We start from the raw sequence: 9,484 nt of genomic DNA on the forward strand, positions 1-9,484 counted from the left end.
CTGCAGGTACAGACATGGCTGTCCCTTACCAGGAGTCTGAAGAGGTCTTTGCAGGTACAGACATGGCTGTCCCTTACCTGGAGTCTGAAGAGGTCTCTGCAGGTACAGACATGGCTGTCCCTTACCTGGAGTCTGAAGAGGTCTCTGCAGGTACAGACATGGCTGTCCCTTACCTGGAGTCTGAAGAGGTCTCTGCAGGTACAGACATGGCTGTCCCTTACCCAGTGTCTGAGGAGGTCACTGCAGGTACAGACATGGCTGTCCCTGGAGTCTGAAGAGGTCTCTGCAGGTACAGACATGGCTGTCCCTTACATGGAGTCTAAAGAGGTCTCTGCAGGTACAGACATGGCTGTCCCTGGAGTCTGAAGAGGTCTTTGCAGGTACAGACATGGCTGTCCCTTACCTGGAGTCTGAAGAGGTCTCTGCAGGTACAGACATGGCTGTCCCTTACCTGGAGTCTGAAGAGGTCTCTGCAGGTACAGACATGGCTGTCCCTTACCTGGAGTCTGAAGAGGTCTCTGCAGGTACAGACATGGCTGCCCCTGGGGTCTGAAGAGGTCTCTGCAGGTACAGACATGGCTGCCCCTTACCTGGAGTCTGAAGAGGTCACTGCAGGTACAGACATGGCTGTCTCTAGGGTCTGAAGAGGTCTCTGCAGGTACAGACATGGCTGTCCCTTACCTGGAGTCTGAAGAAGTCTCTGCAGGTACAGACATGGCTGTCTCTAGGGTCTGAAGAGGTCTCTGCAGGTACAGACATGGCTGTCCCTTACCAGGAGTCTGAAGAGGTCTTTGCAGGTACAGACATGGCTGTCCCTTACCTGGAGTCTGAAGAGGTCTCTGCAGGTACAGACATGGCTGTCCCTTACCTGGAGTCTGAAGAGGTCTCTGCAGGTACAGACATGGCTGTCCCTTACCTGGAGTCTGAAGAGGTCTCTGCAGGTACAGACATGGCTGTCCCTTACCCAGTGTCTGAGGAGGTCACTGCAGGTACAGACATGGCTGTCCCTGGAGTCTGAAGAGGTCTCTGCAGGTACAGACATGGCTGTCCCTTACATGGAGTCTAAAGAGGTCTCTGCAGGTACAGACATGGCTGTCCCTGGAGTCTGAAGAGGTCTTTGCAGGTACAGACATGGCTGTCCCTTACCTGGAGTCTGAAGAGGTCTCTGCAGGTACAGACATGGCTGTCCCTTACCTGGAGTCTGAAGAGGTCTCTGCAGGTACAGACATGGCTGTCCCTTACCTGGAGTCTGAAGAGGTATCTGCAGGTACAGACATGGCTGCCCCCCTGGAGTCTGAAGAGGTCTCTGCAGGTACAGGCATGGCTGTCCCTTACCTGGAGTCTGAAGAGGTCTCTGCAGGTACAGACATGGCTGTCCCTTACCTGGAGTCTGAAGAGGTCTCTGCAGGTACAGACATGGCTGTCCCTTCCCTGGAGTCTGAAGAGGTCTCTGCAGGTACAGACATGGCTGTCCCTTACCTGGAGTCTGAAGAGGTCTCTGCAGGTACAGACATGGTTGTCCCTCACCTGGAGTCTGAAGAGGTCTCTACAGGTATAGACATGGCTGTCCCTTACCTGGCATCTGAAGAGGTCTCTGCAGGTACAGACATGGCTGTCCCTTACCTGGAGTCTGAAGAGGTCTCTGCAGGTACAGAGATGGCTGTCCCTTACCTGGAGTCTGAGGAGGTCTCTGCAGGTACAGACATGGCTGTCCCTTACCTGGAGTCTGAGGAGGTCTCTGCAGGTACAGACATGTCTGTCCCTTACCTGGAGTCTGAAGAGGTCTCTGCAGGTACAGACATGGCTGTCCCTTAACTGGAGTCTGAAGAGGTCTCTGCAGGTACAGACATGGCTGTCCCTTACCTGGAGTCTAAAGAGGTCTCTGCAGGTACAGACATGGCTGTCCCTTACTCTGCATCTGAAGAGGTCTCTGCAGGTACAGACACGGCTGTCCCTTACCTGGAGTCTAAAGAGGTGTCTGCAGGTCCAGGTGCCTCAGTCTGTGCTCGAAGGACCCTCTGCACAGTGCACGCCTCCGCCACAGATGCTCTTCTTTTATAGGGAGGCAGAAGGGGGAGGTCCCACTGCACAATGGCCCCTCCCCTGCAGCTATCCCCCTCCTATGCCTTCAGCATGTCTCCACCCGCCGAAATGGCTTCTGAGAACATTTCACAACACTCTGTAGATGTGCGGACAATCACTCAAGTTACACAGTTTCAAATATGGCACAAACCCAAATCATATTGGCACAAGTCAAATGCCAAATGAACACTTAAGCTCGAGGAATAAATCAACATGGAGAGATGAAAAGGAAGATGTGAACAAAAGAAATATGCAACATTGGTTCATAAAGTTGAAACACTCAGCAGTTTATCCCTTTAACACAGCAGGGGCTGAGACATGCAAGACAAACCTCTTACCACATTCTCACCCCCTCACTAACCAGGTAGTTTATCTTCTTTTCACCTCCCCACCATCTTTCCTCGCATCCCTTCTGTCTGTCTGCAGCAGACCAGGCCCATTCAGGTGTGAAAGGAATCTCCTCCCCCAACTCTAAATGCAGACCGGGCCTATTCAGGTGCTAGTGAAAACTCCTCCCACTAATCTGAATGCAGCCCAGGTTGATTCAGCCCAACCCTGCCTCATCAGACTCTTAGGAGCCACAGACAGTCAATACACATCCTAGCAAGGGCAAACTGGATGGCTACGCAAGAAAACACCCACTTTCTTGAAGTGGTATTTTCAAACACAGAATGTAAAAATCATCCTCACCAACAGATGCATCTTTAGATTCGGAGGTCAGGCATATAAAACTTTATTTTCCTATCTGGTCCCAATGGGAAGTTATATTTATAAGATGTTATAAATGAACTCCCATGCTTTCTTATGGGAACAGGTAGCCTTGCAATAGTGAAAAACGAAATTGACAGTATTTCACTCTCCGGACATGCCACACACAGCAGGGCATGTCCTACCTTTCACATACACTGCACCCTGCCCACAGGGGTACTATGGGCCTACCTTAGGGGTGACTCACATGTAAGAAAAGGGAAGGTTAGGGCCTGGCAATATGGGGAACCTGCCAAGTCGACATGGCAGTACTAGACTGCACACAGACACTGCAGTCGCAGGTCTGAGTTACCTTTGAAGGGCTGCTTGTGTGGGTGGCACAATCAGTGTTGCAAGCCTGCGAGAAGCATTTAATTTACCGGCCCTGGGTACACACAGTGCACTTTACAAGGGACTGCCAACCATTCATGGAAACACCAATCCATAAACACAATATTCATGGAGAGCATATGCACTTTAGCACTGCATAGCAATGGTAAAGTGCCCAGAGCCCTAAACCGAACACAAGCAGGGTCATAAACAGGAGGCCAAAATTCAAAAAGTCTAACACAGCCTCATTCACAAGTCACTTTTAAACTGCTTAGTTGAAGTTCCCGGGGAGATGGGCTACCCAGAACCACATTGGGGAAAGCATGGATTCGAACGGCAGTGCTCAATCAAATGCTGCAGACCAGCTGTATCAGCTAAATCAATGCGGGGCGTGTTTTATATTTACAGTGTATTTTTGATAGGGATTTCATGCAGTTTGGGGTTGTAATTAATGTGCCCAGCACTAACATATTGCTGGCGGTTTTGGGCGGCACACTAGGCTGTAACCTTAAGTCTTTTACAGCTCCTAGAAACCAGCTCCTAGACACTATTTGCCAGGGTGTATGTGCCTTTGTAAGAGGGAACAAAGCATACAAAGATACTAAGCAATTTACAAATCAGATAATACTTGCCTGTACTCACCCAAGTCTGGGGGCTGAGGGTTGTGTTGCTGAAATACAAGTGGTGGTGCTTGTTGTCCTCGTCATGGAGATTCAGCCCCAAGAGCCCGCTTCAGCCATGCAGTGCTCTGGGCTGTGCTTTGTGTGCTGGTCGGTGCTTGGTGTGGGACTCGCTGCCCCAGTCAGGCCTATGCCTCCTCAGAGCCCGCTTCAGCCATGCAGTGCTCTGAGCTGTGCTTTGTTTGCTGGTCGGTCCTGGGTGTGGTGCTCGCTGCCCCAGTCAGGCCTCTGCCTCCTCAGAGCCCGCTTCAGCCATGCAGTGCTCTGAGCTGTGCTTTGTGTGCTGGTCGGTGCTTGGTGTGGGGCTCGATGCCCCCAGTCAGGCCTATGCCTCCTCAGAGCCCGCTTCAGCCATGCAGTGCTCTGAGCTGTGCTTTGTGTGCTGGTCGGTGCTTGGTGTGGGACTCGCTGCCCCAGTCAGGCCTATGCCTCCTCAGAGCCCGCTTCAGCCATGCAGTGCTCTGGGTTGTGCTTTGTGTGCTGGTCGGTGCTTGGTGTGGGGCTCGCTGCCCCAGTCAGGCCTATGCCTGCTCAGAGCCCGCTTCAGCCATGCAGTGCTCTGAGCTGTGCTTTGTGTGCTGGTCGGTGCTTGGTGTGGGACTCGCTGCCCCAGTCAGGCCTATGCCTCCTCAGAGCCCGCTTCAGCCATGCAGTGCTCTGGGTTGTGCTTTGTGTGCTGGTCGGTGCTTGGTGTGGGGCTCGCTGCCCCAGTCAGGCCTATGCCTCCTCAGAGCCCGCTTCAGCCATGCAGTGCTCTGAGCTGTGCTTTGTGTGCTGGTCGGTGCTTGGTGTGGGACTCGCTGCCCCAGTCAGGCCTATGCCTCCTCAGAGCCCGCTTCAGCCATGCATTGCTCTGAGCTGTGCTTTGTGTGCTGGTCGGTGCTTGGTGTGGGACTCGCTGCCCCAGTCAGGCCTATGCCTCCTCAGAGCCCGCTTCAGCCATGCAGTGCTCTGAGCTGTGCTTTGTGTGCTGGTCGGTGCTTGGTGTGGGACTCGCTGCCCCAGTCAGGCCTATGCCTCCTCAGAGCCCGCTTCAGCCATGCAGTGCTCTGAGCTGTGCTTTGTGTGCTGGTCGGTGCTTGGTGTGGGACTCGCTGCCCCAGTCAGGCCTATGCCTCCCCAGAGCCCGCTTCAGCCATGCAGTGCTCTGAGCTGTGCTTTGTGTGCTGGTCGGTGCTTGGTGTGGGACTCGCTGCCCCAGTCAGGCCTATGCCTCCTCAGAGCCCGCTTCAGCCATGCAGTGCTCTGGGTTGTGCTTTGTGTGCTGGTCGGTGCTTGGTGTGGAGCTCGCTGCCCCAGTCAGGCCTATGCCTCCTCATAGCCCACTTCAGCCATGCAGTGCTCTGGGCTGTGCTTTGTGTGCTGGTCGGTGCTTGGTGTGGGGCTCGCTGCCCCCAGAGCCTGCTGCAGCCATGCAGTGCTCTGAGCTGTGCTTTGTGTGCTGGTCGGTCCTTGGTGTGGGACTCGCTGCCCCAGTCAGACCTATTCCTCCCCAGAGCCTGCTGCAGCTATGCCGGGCTCTGGGGTTGTGAGTGTTGCCTGCTTCTCCCACTGAGGAATGTGGTCCCAGTTTCACAAGTCATGCCCCTAGAGATCGCTTTGCCAGTGCGGCGCTCTGGGGGCTGAGGTTGGGTGTGGCGTGGTCCGATATGTGGCCCCGTTTCCTAGACATACCAATCCCCGAATGACCTCTCGGGCCCCAGAGACGCTCCATCTGTGTGGTGCTCGGGGTCTGTGTTAAACTGATGGCCGGTTCTTGAGGGGCCTCTCAGGCCCCACAGATGCTTCCCCAGGTGAAACAGGATTACTTTAGAAACCATCCCAGAGTTATTAGATTATCATCCAACTACTCTAGAAGTCATTTTCACAGCATCAGACATCATCAAGCACTTGAAGTCATCAGCAGACTTAAGAAACTTGAGCTTGATGACTTGCGGATGACTTGAAAATCGGCATCTGATGACTTAACAAGGTGTGACTATTCCTGATGACTAGAGGAGGATTTACGAATGAGAATGTGATGACTTCACAAGGTGTGACTATTCTTGATGTCTTCGGAAGATTTAAGAATGTGTATTTGATGACTTCACAAGGTGTGACTATTCCTGAAGACTTCCGGAGGATTTAAGAATGAGTAAGTGATTACTTCATAAGATCCAATTGTGCTTGATGATTTGAAAATAAACATCCAAATCTCCACCAGCATCATTTCTTTTTAACATTATGAAATTGCTCCTGATGTTTTCAGAATGATTATACTTCTAGTGTAGATGGGTAATTGGAGAAAAATGTAACACACAAACGCCAAAAGTGACTACAGTGATCAAATATGAGATGGGCCACTGCGAGGAAATATGCAGCTGCACAAGTAAAGTTCTCAACTGACCCTATCCCGCGAGGTTAAATTTCAGCCAGTCTTTGATTTATCACCCAAAACATTGAGCAGGAAAATTATAAAATTGTAACTACAAGTTCCAGAATGCCTAGTGGTACTTAAAGGTGGATCTTATGTAATAAGTCAGGATGGCAACAACGTACCAGGTTTGGGTCTCAGCATGTCCATGTAATCTTTGTTGCAAGCATCATAGCTGCCTGTTTCCAAGGTCCCTGCTACACTAGTTACTCCAGTCTCATGTTATTCTTAGAATTCTGGGACTTGAGTCCTGGTTTTATACTGGGTTAAATAAGACTACAAATTCCAGGTTTATATGAAAAAAAGGGACTGTCCTAACCAGTCATGCATCATCATGGCAAACTTGTCAACTATGACGTATTTACATACATTTTTGCAGAAGTGCCTTTCAGGTTGAGCCTGGGCAGCGCATGTGCTGCTCTGCGAGGCATGCTGTATTAAGGTTAGGCATAGAAGCTCCGCCCATCTCTTCAATTGGCTCCTGTTACTATCTTTGCTAAATTGTTGCTTTTAATTTGTAAATAGGCTTACTAGTCCCTCCTTGGTACAGCCTTGTCTGCATGTGTAACCTCCCATAATGACTGGAGTTTTTACCTGTGTCGTTACACAGTCTGTTTGATAAGTCGGTAAGCACTATTTTCTTTAATGATGTTCTCCTCTTTCACCCACTCCATCGCAGCACGCCGCTCACATTCATAATGTATTTATTTAAATTACAGTGCGATCCGCTTTAACTATAGCAGCTGCACTTATTTAATTAATTAAGTTACAGTTCGGCCCGCTTTCACTTTAGCTGCCACGCTTAATTACCAGCGCGGGCCGCTTTCACTTTAGTGACCGCGCTACAAAACTACACAATATTTTTCACACTGTATAAAAAAAATAAAAAAAACAAAGAACTGAGCTCAAAAGCATAAAATGGAACATAAAGAAAGATGCTGAAAATGAGACATGGGCAAAACTACTACACGGCAGCAAAAGTAGCAACAGCGCACGCTTCTGGCAATCAGCAAACAGGATCCTACGACCACAGCATAAAGAACTAGGCTCGCATATTCTGGAAGAGACATGGATCACTTACCTCTCTAGCCACTTTAATGACCAGCCGGAACACGCAGGAGCGCAAATAACGAACACCACAGAGCCTAACTCCACAACGTTCGCGCTGAAGGCCCTGATCAAGAGAGAGCAAAGCCCACCCAAAAACATCTTGGATACAACAGCCGACCAGCAAACAGCAATCATAAAAAAACAGATCCGCAAGGGCAGGAAGGAAGGCGCCCCGGGTCCAAACGGCATTCCGCCAGCCCTATTTAAGGAAAAAATCACAGAATGGGCTACCAATATGCAACCGCTATTTGCGGAAGTAAGACTCTTAAACAAAATCCCAGAATCTTGGAGAGGGTCGACGATTGTCCCCATATTAAAAAAAGGCAACAAAATGGACCCTAATAACTACCGACTAGTAGCCCTCCTCGATAACGAGGCAAAATACTTTGCGGGAACTCTCTTAGAGGAAATTGCGCAATGGGCGGATACAAATCAGATAATACCATTGAACCAGACCGGTTTCCGGAAAAATACTGGAACAGCTACCAATATTCTGGCCATCTCTCTAATGATCAATGCAGCAAAAACAAAAAAACTGCCGCTGCACATGTGCTACATCGATTTCAGTGCAGCGTTTGATAACATCGAGAGAGGCAGACTTTGGGGGAAACTGACACAATGGGGAATACCGCAGCCGATTCTAAGCATGTTAAAGCTTCTACACTCTGATACTTGGGTGCAGGTGAAGCTAGGAGGCGGCACACACCTGTCATCTAAAGTTCGTACCACCAAAGGCCTGAAGCAAGGGTGCGTGCTTGCCCCAATATTATTCAATCTGTTTATGGCAGACTTATCAGACACACTCAACATATGCAACTCCGACTCCCCGAGGCTGGGGGGAAAACTTTGAGCAACCTGCTGTATGCGGACGACGTTGTGCTACTTAGCCACACCTACATCGGCCTCCAGCAGCTTTTGATCCAAATGCACAGCTATGCCACGGAAAACAAGCTTAAAATAAATCTGAGCAAGACACGCACCATGTCGATCAACACCAAGAAGAAGTCTCAGAAGACATGGGCATTAGGCGGTCAAAAAATAGAGTCGGCACTTGTTTATAAATACCTGGGAGTTCGCTTCGACAGAGATGGCACCTTTGCACAACAAAAGCAGGAAGCAAAAAGGAGAGGGGCGTGCATCGCCGTCACACTAAAAAACATAGCCAATCAACTGATGGGGCCAATTCTGACCCCCTATCTGAGAGTTATCCAGGCTAAGCTACTCCCCTCTATCTGTTATGGCAGCGAGGCGCTGCGTGGGAGAGACTCCAAGAACCTGGACACAATCCAGACAAAAGCCTACAGAACAATGTTTTCCCTTCCGTCCTACACATCGCCGGCCCAACTTAGGCTGGAATTTGGATTGCAAAAGCAAGCCCTTGCCAGACAGGGAGCGTACATCAACTGCTGCCACAAACTCCACTCGGCCCCCACCAACACTCTAAACTCGCTGTTATGGCAAGACATCCAAAATAGGGATACATCTCAGGCAAGATCCTACCTGAAGACTGCTCTGGTGGCCACTAATCTAACTGTGATTTGGGACATGCAACTCGGGCACAACCCATTAAAAAAACTAGTCTGGAAAACTGTTAAAACACTATCCTTACTAGAGGACAAGGCCACATTCGCTAAAAGAAACCATGCCTGGATGTCATTAAACTCCTATAAAACGCTGACACCACAACCCTACTTCATCCAGGGTTATCCTAAAACAATAAAACTGAAGTTCTTGAAACATAGACTAGGGGTTCTGCCCAGCGGAGAGTATCTTCCACCATGGCTCAGGAGAAATGGCCACGAAGTTTGTCCATTTTGCAAAACAGACAAGGGCGATATACTTCATCTGACCTGCCTTTGCGAAGAGCTACGGCCAGCCCGTCAACAGCTCTTAAAGGCCCAGCTTAAGCAGCTAGGAACTCGCACAAGAAGGCAAGCGGTTCTCGCCTGCCTGAACCCTTCGAACACGAAACTGAATTGCAGATACGTTAAGTTCCTTGCAATGATCGAACAAAAATTGTCAAAACAAAAAACTTCCGAAAATTGACACAGACAACATGTAGGCGGCCCACAGGTCTCACAGGAATACGCTGCCCTGCCTTAAAGACAATTGCTCCTTGCTA

The sequence above is a fragment of the Lissotriton vulgaris genome, chromosome 1_1, assembly GCF_964263255.1.
Source record: "Lissotriton vulgaris chromosome 1_1, aLisVul1.2, whole genome shotgun sequence".
NCBI lineage: Eukaryota > Metazoa > Chordata > Amphibia > Caudata > Salamandridae > Lissotriton > Lissotriton vulgaris.